This window comes from Bufo bufo, chromosome 2 (assembly GCF_905171765.1).
Source record: "Bufo bufo chromosome 2, aBufBuf1.1, whole genome shotgun sequence".
NCBI classification, from domain to species: domain Eukaryota; kingdom Metazoa; phylum Chordata; class Amphibia; order Anura; family Bufonidae; genus Bufo; species Bufo bufo.
In genome coordinates, this window is record NC_053390.1 from 155,776,813 (window position 1) to 155,794,916 (window position 18,104).

Sequence of the window (18,104 nt, forward strand, 5' to 3'; positions counted from 1 at the left end):
TAAGTGAGCACCTTGTTCTTCACAGTACCCCTGATGGTGGGGATAGACTTTCCCGAGGGGAACACCAGGTTGCTACCTATTGAGGAGGATTGGCATACAAGGCAGCTGGTCCAGGCAGACCAGGAGGTACCTTAGCAAGGTACCAGAAGTACAGACGTAGTCAGCAGTCTGAGTCGTATCCAGGAGCTTTTTACATGGTATTGACAAGTTCAGCAGGATGTTAAGCTGGCCATACAATATTTGATACCCGCCCACCAGTCCTTACCCCATCATTCTCACAACATACCTCTTCTTACATAATAAGCTATCATCCATACTAGTCATGGTGGCCAATTAGTGGTTATATCCCTATGGACTTCACTTTGGTTAGGCAACATATAAATGGATTAGGATTCCTCAGGGGGGTCTGTAACTGTTTTGGGATGTCTTGATCTGAAGACATTTTGGAAGCACTTCTTTAGAATTTATATATGTGATCCTCCGCCAAATACAAATGTAAGACAGCTTCCGAGTTGTCTTACATTTAGACCATTTTCTACGCCTAAAACAGGCTGTCCCGGCCCTTCCCTGCCCACACCATGCCCACAATTTTAGACCCAGCACTAACTGGGAAAAGTCGCAGATACCGATATCTGTGCCTGAAATTTTCCTAATATAGGCGTATTTCAGTATAATAAATGACCCCCTTAGTTCATATTCATATTTTATTTTATGACTGAAAATGCAGTGTCAAGATATTACAAGTTAGTAAAGAACAATTGTTTCCATTCACACAACAAGAGACATTAATCCATTGTTTTACAAAACTATTGTGGCATTAAAAAGTTGCAAATTCTAGCGCACACCATATTTGCTCTATAATTTGTGACTTTTCACCCCTCTCACCACTTTTCAAAAGTGGCTAGAAAAGTGTGTGGGGCTTAGTGGGAGCGTGTATGACCTCCACCAGAAACTGGTGTAATTGATAATTTAAATCTACTCCAGCTCATATCTCATCTGGATCTAAGTTTTGGGCTCATGGACTGCCTGAAGATGTACCAAATTTATTAGGAGACCAGTGGTTAATTCTGCACTTGTGAACTTAAGAGTAAGAGAGTTGTTTGTTATGCCAATTTTAGTATATCTGTATATGTTTTTATGTTTTTTCATCATATTTTCATTTAAAAGATTGAATTACAGTAAATACAGATTGTACTATAACTGTTTTTACTTTTCTAATATGCAAAGTAGGTAAGTAAGCCAACAATGTTGTTTATTAAAGGGGTTGTGAATTGCTAGTATATTGCTGAGCTATCCTCAGGATAGGTCATCAATATCTGATCGGTGGGAGTCTGACACCCGGCAACTCCACTGATCAGCTGTTTGAAGAGGAGGTGGTGCTCCATAAGAGCACTGCTTTCGCTTCATTCAAATAAGCATCATCTCCCTTGAAGTTGTGGCACAGTGTAATTACAAGTACTAGCTCCATTCAAGTGAATGGAGCAAGGACTTGTAATTATACTTGCGTCTGAGACAATGGGCAGTGTAATGAAGAAGAAGCAGTGCTCATATGAAGTGCCACCTCCTCTTCAAACAAATGATTGGTGGGGTGGGGGTTGTTTGACTCCCACCAGATATTGATGACCTATCCTGAGGATAGGTGTCATGAACCAACGTGTGTAACCCACTGTGCCACGTGTCCTACCTCCTCTAAGGGTGTTGTCTAAGTGAGCACCTTGTTCTTCACAGTACCCTGATGGTGGGGATAGACTTTCCGAGGGGAACACCAGGTTGCTACCTATTGAGGAGGATTGGCATACAAGGCAGCTGGTCCAGGCAGACCAGGAGGTACCTTAGCAAGGTACCAGAAGTACAGACGTAGTCAGCAGTCTGAGTCGTATCCAGGAGCTTTTTACATGGTATTGACAAGTTCAGCAGGATGTTAAGCTGGCCATACAATATTTGATACCCGCCCACCAGTCCTTACCCCATCATTCTCACAACATACCTCTTCTTACATAATAAGCTATCATCCATACTAGTCATGGTGGCCAATTAGTGGTTATATCCCTATGGACTTCACTTTGGTTAGGCAACATATAAATGGATTAGGATTCCTCAGGGGGGTCTGTAACTGTTTTGGGATGTCTTGATCTGAAGACATTTTGGAAGCACTTCTTTAGAATTTATATATGTGATCCTCCGCCAAATACAAATGTAAGACAGCTTCCGAGTTGTCTTACATTTAGACCATTTTCTACGCCTAAAACAGGCTGTCCCGGCCCTTCCCTGCCCACACCATGCCCACAATTTTAGACCCAGCACTAACTGGGAAAAGTCGCAGATACCGATATCTGTGCCTGAAATTTTCCTAATATAGGCGTATTTCAGTATAATAAATGACCCCCTTAGTTCATATTCATATTTTATTTTATGACTGAAAATGCAGTGTCAAGATATTACAAGTTAGTAAAGAACAATTGTTTCCATTCACACAACAAGAGACATTAATCCATTGTTTTACAAAACTATTGTGGCATTAAAAAGTTGCAAATTCTAGCGCACACCATATTTGCTCTATAATTTGTGACTTTTCACCCCTCTCACCACTTTTCAAAAGTGGCTAGAAAAGTGTGTGGGGCTTAGTGGGAGCGTGTATGACCTCCACCAGAAACTGGTGTAATTGATAATTTAAATCTACTCCAGCTCATATCTCATCTGGATCTAAGTTTTTGGGCTCATGGACTGCCTGAAGATGTACCAAATTTATTAGGAGACCAGTGGTTAATTCTGCACTTGTGAACTTAAGAGTAGAGAGTTGTTTGTTATGCCAATTTTAGTATATCTGTATATGTTTTTATGTTTTTTCATCATATTTTCATTTAAAAGATTGAATTACAGTAAATACAGATTGTACTATAACTGTTTTTACTTTTCTAATATGCAAAGTAGGTAAGTAAGCCAACAATGTTGTTTATTAAAGGGGTTGTGAATTGCTAGTATATTGCTGAGCTATCCTCAGGATAGGTCATCAATATCTGATCGGTGGGAGTCTGACACCCGGCAACTCCACTGATCAGCTGTTTGAAGGGGAGGGTGGTGCTCCATACGAGCACTGCTTTCGCTTCATTCAAATAGCATCATCTCCCTTGAAGTTGTGGCACAGTGTAATTACAAGTACTAGCTCCATTCAAGTGAATGGAGCAAGGACTTGTAATTATACTTGCGTCTGAGACAATGGGCAGTGTAATGAAGAAGAAGCAGTGCTCATATGAAGTGCCACCTCCTCTTCAAACAAATGATTGGTGGGGTGGGGGTTGTTTGACTCCCACCAGATATTGATGACCTATCCTCAGGATAGGTCATGAACCAACGTGTGGTAACCCACTGTGCCACGTGTCCTACCTCCTCTAAGGGTGTTGTCTAAGTGAGCACCTTGTTCTTCACAGTACCCCTGATGGTGGGGATAGACTTTCCCGAGGGGAACACCAGGTTGCTACCTATTGAGGAGGATTGGCATACAAGGCAGCTGGTCCAGGCAGACCAGGAGGTACCTTAGCAAGGTACCAGAAGTACAGACGTAGTCAGCAGTCTGAGTCGTATCCAGGAGCTTTTTACATGGTATTGACAAGTTCAGCAGGATGTTAAGCTGGCCATACAATATTTGATACCCGCCCACCAGTCCTTACCCCATCATTCTCACAACATACCTCTTCTTACATAATAAGCTATCATCCATACTAGTCATGGTGGCCAATTAGTGGTTATATCCCTATGGACTTCACTTTGGTTAGGCAACATATAAATGGATTAGGATTCCTCAGGGGGGTCTGTAACTGTTTTGGGATGTCTTGATCTGAAGACATTTGGAAGCACTTCTTTAGAATTTATATATGTGATCCTCTGCCAAATACAAATGTAAGACAGCTTCCGAGTTGTCTTACATTTAGACCATTTTCTACGCCTAAAACAGGCTGTCCCGGCCCTTCCCTGCCCACACCATGCCCACAATTTTAGACCCAGCACTAACTGGGAAAAGTCGCAGATACCGATATCTGTGCCTGAAATTTTCCTAATATAGGCGTATTTCAGTATAATAAATGACCCCCTTAGTTCATATTCATATTTTATTTTATGACTGAAAATGCAGTGTCAAGATATTACAAGTTAGTAAAGAACAATTGTTTCCATTCACACAACAAGAGACATTAATCCATTGTTTTACAAAACTATTGTGGCATTAAAAAGTTGCAAATTCTAGCGCACACCATATTTGCTCTATAATTTGTGACTTTTCACCCCTCTCACCACTTTTCAAAAGTGGCTAGAAAAGTGTGTGGGGCTTAGTGGGAGCGTGTATGACCTCCACCAGAAACTGGTGTAATTGATAATTTAAATCTACTCCAGCTCATATCTCATCTGGATCTAAGTTTTGGGCTCATGGACTGCCTGAAGATGTACCAAATTTATTAGGAGACCAGTGGTTAATTCTGCACTTGTGAACTTAAGAGTAAGAGAGTTGTTTGTTATGCCAATTTTAGTATATCTGTATATGTTTTTATGTTTTTTCATCATATTTTCATTTAAAAGATTGAATTACAGTAAATACAGATTGTACTATAACTGTTTTTACTTTTCTAATATGCAAAGTAGGTAAGTAAGCCAACAATGTTGTTTATTAAAGGGGTTGTGAATTGCTAGTATATTGCTGAGCTATCCTCAGGATAGGTCATCAATATCTGATCGGTGGGAGTCTGACACCCGGCAACTCCACTGATCAGCTGTTTGAAGAGGAGGTGGTGCTCCATAAGAGCACTGCTTTCGCTTCATTCAAATAAGCATCATCTCCCTTGAAGTTGTGGCACAGTGTAATTACAAGTACTAGCTCCATTCAAGTGAATGGAGCAAGGACTTGTAATTATACTTGCGTCTGAGACAATGGGCAGTGTAATGAAGAAGAAGCAGTGCTCATATGAAGTGCCACCTCCTCTTCAAACAAATGATTGGTGGGGTGGGGGTTGTTTGACTCCCACCAGATATTGATGACCTATCCTGAGGATAGGTGTCATGAACCAACGTGTGGTAACCCACTGTGCCACGTGTCCTACCTCCTCTAAGGGTGTTGTCTAAGTGAGCACCTTGTTCTTCACAGTACCCCTGATGGTGGGGATAGACTTTCCCGAGGGGAACACCAGGTTGCTACCTTTTGAGGAGGATTGACATACAAGGCAGCTGGTCCAGGCAGACCAGGAGGTACCTTAGCAAGGTACCAGAAGTACAGACGTAGTCAGCAGTCTGAGTCGTATCCAGGAGCAGGTCGTAACCAGGAGCAGTCTTAGGTAGGGTATAATGTTTGCGGGATGAGATGGGACGGTTTGATTGGCACTATTTTGGGGTGCATATGACTTTTTGATCGCTTGCTATTATACTTTTTGTGATATAAGGTGACAAAAAATTACTTTTTTGACATCATTTTTATTTTTTGCGGTGTTTACCTGAGGGATTAGGTCATGTGTTATTTTTATAGAGCAAGTTGTTACGGATGCGGCGATACTTAATATCTCTACTTTTTTTAAAAAAAAATACATTTAACACAATAAAAGCATTCTACTTTTCTTTTTTTCCCTATTTTGTAAAAAATGTTTTACTTTATTTTTGGAAAAGGACTCTTTTTTTTTAACTTGAAACTATTTTTTTTTAACAATTTAATTTTTTAACTTTTTTTCATTGCTGGCACCACCACCTTATGGACTGAACCATTACATCTCTGAAACTGGTAATGCTGCTGCATTTATATATATATATATATATATATATATATACACTCACCTAAAGAATTATTAGGAACACCTGTTCTATTTCTCATTAATGCAATTATCTAGTCAACCAATCACATGGCAGTTGCTCCAATGCATTTAGGAGTGTGGTCCTGGTCAAGACAATCTCCTGAACTCCGAAACTGAATGTCAGAATGGGAAAGAAAGGTGATTTAAGCAATTTGGAGCGTGGCATGGTTGCTGGTGCCAGACGGGCCGGTCTGAGTATTTAACAATCTGCTCAGTTAATGGGATTTTCAGCCACAACCATTTCTAGGATTTACAAAGAATGATGTGAAAAGGGAAAAACATCCAGTATGCGGCAGTCCTGTGGGCAAAAATGCCTTGTGGATGCTAGAGGTCAGAGGAGAATGGGCCGACTGATTCAAGCTGATAGAAGAGCAACGTTGACTGAAATAACCACTCGTTACAACCGAGGTATGCAGCAAAGCATTTGTGAAGCCACAACACGCACAACCTTGAGGCGGATGGGCTACAACAGCAGAAGACCCCACCGGGTACCACTCATCTCCACTACAAATAGGAAAAAGAGGCTACAATTTGCACAAGCTCACCAAAATTGGACTGTTGAAGACTGGAAAAATGCTGCCTGGTCTGATGAGTCTCGATTTCTGTTGAGACATTCAAATGGTAGAGTCCGAATTTTGCGTAAACAGAATGAGAACATGTATCCATCCTCTGATGGCTACTTCCAGCAGGATTATGCACCATGTCACAAAGCTCGAATCACTTCAAATTGGTTTCTTGAACATGACAATGAGTTCACTGTACTAAAATGGCCCCCACAGTCACCAGATCTCAACCCAATAGAGCATCTTTTGGATGTGGTGGAATGGGAGCTTCGTGCCCTGGATGTGCATCCCTCAAATCTCCATCAACTGCAAGATGCTATCCTATCAATATGGGCCAACATTTCTAAAGAATGCTATCAGCACCTTGTTGAATCAATACCACGTAGAATTAAGGCAGTTCTGAAGGCAAAAGGGCGTCCAACACCGTATTAGTATGGTGTTCCTAATAATACTTTAGGTGAGTGTATATAGTAGCATGTATGCTATACAACCTCTGAGGACAGATATTGACTGCAGCAGTCACATGAATGAGTGTGATGTCATCGCTGCAAACAAACATTAGTGGGGACCACTGGCACACTGACGCTAGAAAGACAGCACATTTAATAGGTAATGTTTATCTACGTTTTCACATATACAATTTTGCTGGTATCTTTCTGCACTTTTGTAATTTTAGCTATTTTTTCACCTGCATTTTTGCAGTTTTTTGCATAAAAAAGCACCAACACCAGATGGTAGCTGAAAATCTATGTGAAATATGAAATTCAGGACACACATCTACTGATGTTTTCTGTCTTTCTGTATTTAAAAAAAAAAATATGCAGAATACTGTAGTTTTTGGTGTTTTTTCAAGATTTTTTTTTAATCTTTCACCATAGGGTAAAAATTCTGGAAATAAAAGGCAGTTCACACAGCCATTTAAAAAAAATAAAAACTCGACTAAAAATGCCACAAAAACCCTAGCAAATGACGTAGGTGCAGTAATAAAATTGTATAAGCATATTTGGCCTCTTTTTCAGTGCTAAAATACTGTAACACCAGAGCAAAATTCATGCGTTTAAGGCATTTATTGTTTCTGCTACCTATGTGTAACAAATTTTACTTGATTTTGTTCTTTTATTCTTATTTGGCAGCTCATTTACCAAATGCTTATAATATGCAAAATATAAGCAGTGCAGAAGTTGTGCAGCCGGGTTGTAGCTCTAGCCAGCAATGAACAGTAATTACAGAGTGTCACACATTAGTGGAGCAGCTAAATACTGAATGCATTTTTCCTCGGAAAGTGTAGACAGCACATGCACAAAGATATATTATAAAATCCCTTTATTACTACTCTAAGCACACTGAGGAATAAGAAAAAGCATTTGGCACTTTTCCACCAATTAAAATGTTTGCAAGAAGTGGCATGAACTTTCTAATATCTTGTGTGTGCAAAAGAAAGGCAAAGCAGTGCAATGCAAATAAAAGGGGGGGGGGGGGGCAACACTGGCTTACAGTTGAATATCCCCTCCCCCATTTTAGCAGAAATACAGTTTTGTAAATACAGTTTAGTTTTGTTTTAGTTTTTTTTGTGGAGGGAAAAAGCTCAAAACTGTGTTTTATCATTCAGAGGATAGAAAGCAGTTGAACTCAGTGAACACCTAAAATAGTAAACCAAAATCTGTATCAGGTCATCTACAGACAATTACTATTATTATTTTTTTTGTTTTTTTGGCATCTTTAGACAGATATCGGACGGATATACACAGATATCGTGAATTTTCCATGCAAATGGTTTTTCAGCTGAAAAACAAGGCAGATTCTGCTCATTTGCCTGTCTTACCCAAATGACCATGTTTATGCAAATTAGTTTACATAACAAAACTGTATAGAAAGGTTATTGAATATTATGTTAGGACAATCAGAAAACTTTTTGTCACCCTAATGATATTGATCTAGGTGTGCAGGTCCACCCAAGCCATCCAACAGATATGAAGCAACTTTGAGGCTTACTGGCTCTCAGCCAGATGAGAGCTGGTTTGGAATGTCTCATAGTGCGCAAGGCTGCCATTGTTAGGTATGCTGACTGTTATCTGTCTCATGGATAGATTGTTGACTTGCACATACCTGGCTTTTGGCATATAGCCTTTGTGTGGTTGTCTATTTTATGTCATAGGCAACAGGAGTCCAAGATGCATCCAGCCATCCTCGTAATGCTGTTTCCAAACCATTTTGATGGGTAATAGGAGTCCAAGATAAATCCAGACATCCTCCTAATGCTGTTTCCAAACTATTTTGGTGGGGTTTCCATAAATTTTTAGCTTTTTTTTGTGAACCAGATACCCTGTTCTCTTCTGAGCAGGGTGTGCCTGGGGTTCTCCCATTGTGCTCGGTAGAGCACACAAGCACTTTGGTTCTTGATCAACACTATTGGGCACCACTTTAAAAAGTACACTGGCTTGGAGGTCAAGGTGCTAGCATACTGTATGATTCTGTCCTCGCATTTTAGGAATTTTTACATTACGAGGAACGTTCTCCTGGACTTGCAGTGACAGAATGATATGCCTCTACACTGCCCAATCCGTCGAGTTATAATTCTCTAGAATTCAACATTACACATGTTAGAGCATCTGTACAAGCAGCGGAAAGCCATGAATGATTTTGTCACGCAACAGACCACCTTAGCAAGGAGCATGTGTTGTTGTGAGGTCAGGCAGTGGCAGCTCATCCAAGCCTCCTGTCAAGTGCTGAACCCCGTCGAAGAGGCCACAAAGTTTGTCAGCAGGGACAATTGCGGCATGAACAATCTCATCCAGATCATATTAATCTTAGAAAAGACACTGACATTCATGCAGCAGGAGTTGACGGAGGAGGGAGAACAGCTAATGCATCTTGCTGTCCTCACTGTAGCTGTTGGGGACCCACAAGGAGAAACTCACATGGGGGAGGAGGATGAGAATGAAGATCTGCGACTGGAGGAGAAGGAGGGGGAGGATGTGGAGGAGCAAGAGCTGGCAACGACACCCAATCATCCCAGTGAGGGTGGAGCTAAAATGAACTGGCTCCTCAGGCACGCTGGCCAGAATGTCAAGCTGTATGCTTGTTTGCTAATGCACTGACAGACATATCATTCAGATCAAGCAGTCTGATAATTACTTGATAGCCATGCTTTTAGACCCTTGCAATCAAAACAAAATGGTGACGTGCCTAAAAGGGAGGCCACTCTTTGCCCTCTGCAGAGTTAACCAATTCCTGCTGTCCTCTCTGCTGTAACAAATATTTTTTGAGAAGATCTAGAATATAGCGCTATATCTTTGTAATAACAAATATTCTAATCTTTTTTCATTTATTGTACATAGCTTCTCTTTATCCTTATTATGCTATCTATCATCCATACTTTATTTTTTGTATAGTTACTATTTTACCTACCTTTAATAAACTTTTATTAAAGTATTTTCCTACCTATCATTAATAATTTCTATTTACAAATGCTATATTTTATTTTTAAAATAAATCATTACCTATAACATACAATAGACAACATATAACAGACAATCACACAAAGGCTATATACCAAAAGCCAGGCATGTGCAAGCCAACAATCTATCCATGAGACAGGTACAGTCAGCATACCTTCCAATGGCAGTCTTGTGTAGAATGAGACATTCAAGACCAGTTTTTTTTTTTTTTCCCCTCAGATAGGGATACTATACGATCATTAACCACTTAAGGACCACAGGTTTATACCCCCCTAAAGACCAGGCCCTTTTTTACAAATCGGCACGCCACAACTTTAGCGGTTTATTGCTCGGTCATGCAACTTACCACCCAAATGAATTTTACCTCCTTTTCTTCTCACTAATAGAGCTTTCATTTGGTGGTATTTCATTGCGGCTGACATTTTTACTTTTTTTGTTATTAATTGAAATTTACCGATTTTTTTTTAGCCAAAAAATGACATTTTTCACTTTCAGTTGTAAAATTTAGCAAAAAAAAAACGACATCCATATATAATTTTTTCTCAAAATTTATTGTTCTACATGTCTTTGATAAAAAAAAAATGTTTGGGTAAAAAAAAAATGGTTTGGGTAAAAGTTATAGCGTTTACAAACTATGGTACAAAAATGTAAATTTCCGCTTTTTGAAGAAGCTCTGACTTTCTGAGCACCTGTCATGTTTCCTGAGGTTCTACAATGCCCAGACAGTAGAAAAACCCCACAAATAACCCCATTTCGGAAAGTAGACACCCTAAGGTATTCGCTGATGGGCATAGTGAGTTCCTAGAATTTTTTTATTTTTTGTCACAAGTTAGCGGAAAATTATGATTTTTTTTTTTTTCTCTTACAAAGTCTAATATTCCACTAACTTGTACAAAAAATAAAAACTTCCATGAACTCACTATGCCCATCACGAAATACCTGGGGGTGTCTTCTTTCCAAAATGGGGTCACTTGTGGGGTAGTTATACTGTCCTGGCATTTTAGGGGCCCAAATGCGTGAGAAGTAGTTTGAAATCAAAATCTGTAAAAAATGGCCGGTGAAATCCGAAAGGTGCTCTTTGGAATGTGGGCCCCTTTGCCCACCTAGGCTGCAAAAAAGTGTCACACATCTGGTATTTCCATACTCAGGAGAAGTTGGGCAATGTGTTTTGGGGTGTCATTTTACATATACCCATGCTGGGTGAGATAAATATCTCGGTCAACTTTGTATAAAAAAATGGGAAAAGTTGTCTTTTGCCGAGATATTTCTCTCACCCAGCATGGGTATATGTAAAAAGACACCCCAAAACACATTGCACAACTTCTCCTGAATACGGAGATACCAGATGTGTGACACTTTTTTGCAGCCTAGGTGGGCAAAGGGGCCCACATTCCAAAGAGCACCTTTCGGATTTCACCGGCCATTTTTTACAGATTTTGATTTCAAACCACTTCTCACTCATTCGGGCCCCTAAAATGCCAGGGCAGTATAACTACCCCACAAGTGACCCCATTTTGGAAAGAAAACACCCCAAGGTATTTCGTGATGGGCATAGTGAGTTCATGGAAGTTTTTATTTTTTGTCACAAGTTAGTGGAATATGAGACTTTGTAAGAAAAAAAAAAAATCATCATTTTCCGCTAACTTGTGACAAAAAATAAAAAATTCTAGGAAGTCGCCATGCCCCTCACGGAATACCTTGGGGTGTCTTCTTTCCAAAATGGGGTCACTTGTGGGGTAGTTATACTGCCCTGGCATTCTAGGGGCCCTAATGTGTGGTAAGTAGTTTGAAATAAAAATGTATAAAAAATGACCTGTGAAATTCTAAAGGTGCTCTTTGGAATGTGGGCCCCTTTGCCCACCTAGGCTGCAAAAAAGTGTCACACATGTGGTATCGCCGTATTAAGAAGAAGTTGGGCAATGTGTTTTGGGGTGTCTTTTTACATATACTCATGCTGGGTGAGAGAAATATCTCGGCAAAAGACAACTTTTCCCATTTTTTTATACAAAGTTGGCATTTGACCAAGATATTTATCTCACCCAGCATGGGTATATGTAAAATGACACCCCAAAACACATTGCCCAACTTCTCCTGAGTACGGCGATACCAGGTGTGTGACACTTTTTTGCAGCCTAGATGCGCAAAGGGGCCCACATTCCTTTTATGAGGGCATTTTTAGACATTTGGATCCCAGACTTCTTCTCACGCTTTAGGGCCCCTAAAATGCCAGGGCAGTATAAATACCCCACGTGACCCCATTTTGGAAAGAAGACACCCCAAGGTATTCAATGAGGGGCATGGCGAGTTCATAGAATTTTTTTATTTTTTTTGCACAAGTTAGCGGAAATTGATTTTTATTATTTTTTCTCACAAAGTCTCCCTTTCCGCTAACTTGGGACAAAAATTTCAATCTTTCATGGACTCAATATGCCCCTCACGGAATACCTTGGGGTGTCTTCTTTCCGAAATGGGGTCACATGTGGGGTATTTATACTGCCCTGGCATTTTAGGGGCCCTAAAGCGTTAAAAGAAGTCTGGAATATAATTGTCTAAAAATTTTTACGCAGTTGGATTCCGTGAGGGGTATGGTGAGTTCATGTGAGATTTTATTTTTTGACACAAGTCAGTGGAATATGAGACTTTGTAAGAAAAAAAAAAATTTCAGCTAACTTGGGCCAAAAAAATGTCTGAATGGAGCCTTACAGGGGGGTGATCAATGACAGGGGGGTGATCAGGGTGTCTATATGGGGTGATCACCCCCCTGTCATTGATCACCCCCCTATAAGGCTCCATTCAGATGTCCGTATGTGTTTTGCGGATCCGATCCATGTATCCGTGGATCCGAAAAAACATACGGACGTTTGAATGGAGCCTTACAGGGGGGTGATCAATGACAGGGGGGTGATCAATGACAGGGGGGTGATCAATGACAGGGGGGTGATCAGGGAGTCTATATGGGGTGATCACCCCCCTGTCATTGATCACCCCCCTGTAAGGCTCCATTCAGAAGTCTGTATGTGTTTTGCGGATCCGATCCATGTATCCGTGGATCCGTAAAAATCATACGGACGTCTGATTGGAGCCTTACAGGGGGGTGATGAATGACAGGGGGGTGATGAATGACAGGGGGGTGATCAGGGAGTCTATATGGGGTGATCACCCCCGTCATTGATCACCCCCCTGTAAGGCTCCATTCAGACGTCCGTATGTGTTTTGCGGATCCGATCCATGTATCCGTGGATCCGTAAAATCATACGGACGTCTGAATGGAGCCTTACAAGGGGGTGATCAATAACAGGGGGGTTATCAATGACAGGGGGGTGATCAGGGAGTCTATATAGGGTGATCAGTGGTGATCAGGGGTTAATAAGTGACGGGGGGGGTGTAGTGTAGTGGTGTTTGGTGCTACTTATTACTGAGCTACCTGTGTCCTCTGGTGGTCGATCCAAGCAAAAGGGACCACCAGAGGACCAGGTAGCAGGTATATTAGACGCTGTTATCAAAACAGCGTCTAATATACCTGTTAGGGGTTAAAAAAATCGCTTCTCCAGCCTGCCAGCGAACGATCGCCGCTGGCAGGCTGGAGATCCACTCGCTTACCTTCCGATCCTGTAAACGCGCGCGCCTGTGTGCGCGCGTTCACAGGAAATCTCGGCTCACGCAAGATGAAGCCAATTGGCGTTAGTGTAGCCTGGGAGCGCCGCAGCGATGACGCCTTTCGACGTTAGCGTAGCGGTAAGTGGTTAAACTACCGATCATACTTCTCCCACCCATCATCATCTGGGAACCATTATTTTTCTTATTTTCCAACATACTTGCAAAGAATACAAAAAATACAAATCAAGAATATAAAAAATACAATCTACTACATTAATCCACTTCCTCACTTTCCATGTCCCTTCTGCATCAACCTCCCCTTTCCTTTTTTTATCCCACAGTTAACACACATATAACTTCCCTAATACCATTCGTACACTATTTCTAATTGTTAATTCTTTCATTTTAAACACATATATATTTCTTACATTCCACAATACTTCTTTTATAGAAGCCAACAACAACCACAACACTCTCCCCTTCACCCCATAATTCATACCTAAACCAAACATAAATAATTCGAAGGACAACAAACTGATCCCTGTTAATTCTTTACATAATGGTCCCACTCTTCTAATCAACTCCCACGCAAACTTACAATTCCAGAATAGATGTACAATACTCTCACTTCCACCACAACCCTCCCTAGGACATTCATCACTTATTACTAACCCACGATTCCTCTGAAACTCTTTTACTGGTAACCCCCCATGTAAACTCTGCCAAACCACTTCACTCTGTCTATTCGTTAACCCATCCATACTAACTTTCTTCCATACCTTCTCTATATCAGCACCCCTTACCATATTTATTCCACACTCCATCTCTTTACACTTTATCATCCTGTATAACAAATTTTTATTATGCAACATTCTCACATCTACTCCACATAATTCATACTTGACCAAAAACTTATACACCCACATATACCATACTGGCACCCCAAATGAAATTGGATATCTCAAATCCCTCACACACCACTTCAACCGTATCAAGTAGGTTCCAAATAAATATCTATACATACATGAGTATTTCGTCTCTATCTTAACTATCTTTAGTAAAAACAAAAAATAATATTAACTCCAAAATATACCTCCAAATTTGGAAACTCCAAACACCCTTTACTTATCCATTTAACTAATACTTCCCTCTTGGCTCTCTCCATGTTCGATTCCCATAGGAACGCAAACAAAATTCTATTAAGATTTCTCAACATTATATAACCAGGTGGGAAGACGATTGCAGTATACAAAAAAATAGGCAAGATAACACTTTTAATCACCATTATCTTACCAAAAAAGGACAAATCCCTCATCCGCCAAAAATTTACCTTATATTTAACTCTCACATTCACATCCTCCCAACTATCCTTTCCTTCTAATTTTTCATCAAATTTCACACCTAAAACCTTAATCGGACCTTCCACCACACTAACTCCCTCATCCCTCCCAATCACTTCTCCAAAAGTTTTACATTCACTCTTATTCCAATTCACACGAAAACCAGATGCTCCACAAAATATAGACACTAACAATTTCACCCGTCCTACTGAACACTCGGAATCACATAACACACACACACATCATCCATATAACCACTCACCTTCCATTCTCTCCCACCACCTCCTGGTATTTGCACTCCACGAATCACCTTATCTTTCCTTAACAAAAACAACAATGGTTCAATCGCACATATGAACACAATAGGTGACAATAGGCACCCTTGCCTCACCCCTGAAAACACATTTACTCTTCTACCTATACAACCATTCAACAACACTTGACTAAAAATTCCATCATGCATACTTCTCACTTTCCACACAAACTCAGCTAGAAATCCCATTCTTAACAACACTCTATACACAAACTTATGAGACAATCTATCATATGCTTTTTCAAAATCCAAACTTAACAAAAACACCTTCTTTTTCCTCTCCATACAGTCCCACAAACAATCTCTCAACATACACATATTTTCATGAATCCTCCTTCCTGGTATTGCACAACACTGTCCTTTCCCTATCACTCTATCAATCACTTCTTTCACTCTATTTGCAAACATTTTTGCGTAAATCTTATAATCGCAATTAAGCAACGTTATCGGTCGCCAATTCCTTAAATCCTTACAGTCAACATTTTTCGGAATCAAGGTAATCACCCCCGACCGCATACTATCAGCCATTTTTCCATTCATCCACATAAACTTATACAATGCTACCACATCAGTTCCTACCACATCACACATCTTTCTATAGAATTCAACCGGAAGACCATCCTCCCCTGGCGTCTTATTTACTGTCATACTACTAACCACCCTCCATATTTCATTACTTGTTATATCCCTCATAATCCCCACTCTTTCTTCTTCATTCAAGCTCTTATCTATCACACTTAACACATCATCCTCCAACCTTTCATCCCTCCATTTCTCAGCATACAATTCTTCATAAAATTTTGCAACTTCTTCCTTCATTTCTTCTCCATTCACCTCATTACCACTCTGATTATAACATACATTTCTGCACTGCCTCTTTCCAAACACCTTTAACAAAAAAAAAAAAAAAATTTGCATTTTTCATTCTTCTCCAAATTTTCAAATTTTGCCCTATATATTATACTTCTTCCTTTTTCGATCAAAAATTCTTTAATCTCACGTTTCACTCCCTAGCATTCAATCTTACATACTGCTCTCTTTTTGCCGTCGCTATTTTATAACCTAAATTCTTAAAAAAAGACCTTGTTTTCATTTTCACCTATTCCCACCACTTAGACATATCACTAAACCCACTCTCCTACACCAACTTTCATACAATCTTCTATAATCCATTTTAACCTCCTCATTTTCCAACAAACTCACATTTAATTTCCACAACCCACGTCCATACACTCCTCTTAATTCTATATCCAAATCACATATCACACATTCATGATCCCAAAAATCAACTTCTTTCTGTTTATAACTTAAAGGACACACATTTTGTGATACAAAACAATAGTCTAACCTGCTATGAAATCTGCCACTATCCGCATGATAGGTCTTCAATTTAGGTTCAACTTTACATAAATTTTGCATATCACATAATTTAAAATCCGATTTCCCAGACTCATCCATATGACTCTTATCTAAATCACAATTAAAATCTCCCGCAAGAATTACTGGCATTCTCCCAGGGTTAAACAATCTCACCTTCTCAAACAAAAGTTTCCGTTCATTCTTATTTATAGGTGCGTAAATATAAATTGACAAAAAATGGCACATTTTTATATTAAAAAAATTGCTAATATACACCTCCCTTCTTCTATTACCATGTAACTTACTAAAGATACATCTCTCCCTTTAACTAAAAAGCCAACACCATCATTTTTATTTAACACACTCCCAGACCACACAGACTTTCCATTCATCCACTCTTCTTCTCTTACTACTTCACACAGACCACATTCCTGCAAACAAAAAATTGTGCTAGAAATTCGAGAATCGCCGTTCTTCTAATCTTACTTTTAAATACTCTTACATTCTGTAAGCAGATCTTGAAACCCATATATTTTTTTTTTCTTTTCTTTTTTTAACGGAGAAAAAAAAAACTAAAAAAAAAAAACATTTTAAATTCATCCATATTTTCCAGGTAGCTTATGCTGAAAGTCATACAGTTTCGCCACCTCCACCAGAATCCTTGCTCTCCTCTTGCTGGCTTTCGTAGGGGTTGCTGATTTCTGGTCCACTCGTATAACCCCTTCTCTTTTTGACACTCTTACTCTTCTGTACGACTAAAGAGCTATCTTCTTCTTCTTCTATGGACTCCCCACCACCCTCCCTTTGACTCTTTCCAGACCGCCCTCCTCCAGACACCTCTCTAGGCATAAATTCTTCAATATTTATTGGGTCAGACGCACTTGAAATATCATCTATAACTTCCTCCAAGCTTCTTACAGGGTGCTTTAGGAAGGGTTGCACAATTAAGTCTTGTAGCAGGGCCCTTCTCTTCTTTCCCTCCTCACACCCTTACTCACCACAGCAGCATAGGTTAGCCTTCTCCTTTCCCACTCCTCTTGAACTATCTACTGCTGCCTCACGTTGTTGTCTCTTTGGGCTTCAGCACTTGGACAATTCCTATACATGTGATCTGTTTTCCCACATATATCACATGCTTTAGAAGTTGTGCACTCCCCAGCAGTATGTCCCTTCTGCTTGCAGTTCCTACAATATACACCTTTCTGACAACTCTCCTGTGTCCAAAAGAATAGCATTTTCTGCAATATGACGGCTGCCCAGGGTACATTAAGTAACCTCTATTCCTCGCCACCGAAAAATTAGCCGGCGGGTTACTAAAACCTCCCACACGCTGTGGGTCCTTTTTCAATTTAGCTTTGAAATGGTATTTACAATTAAAGATACCAAGATGATTCTTCTGAGGCACAGGTTTCCCCACATATTCACAATATTTCAGCAAAAAGTCCATAATGAAATTAACTTCAGTAAAAGGATTATAAACATGTACTACAACTGAAATTTAATGAAGACCAAACAACGGAGTTATCTTCACTCCCATTAATTCAGGATCTTCTGAATTGTTTCTGAACCATTCATATGCCTCCAAACAAAGGTTCTCATTAAGAAAAGGTACATCGTACACACCTGTTTTAGGGAAGTTTTGGACACTA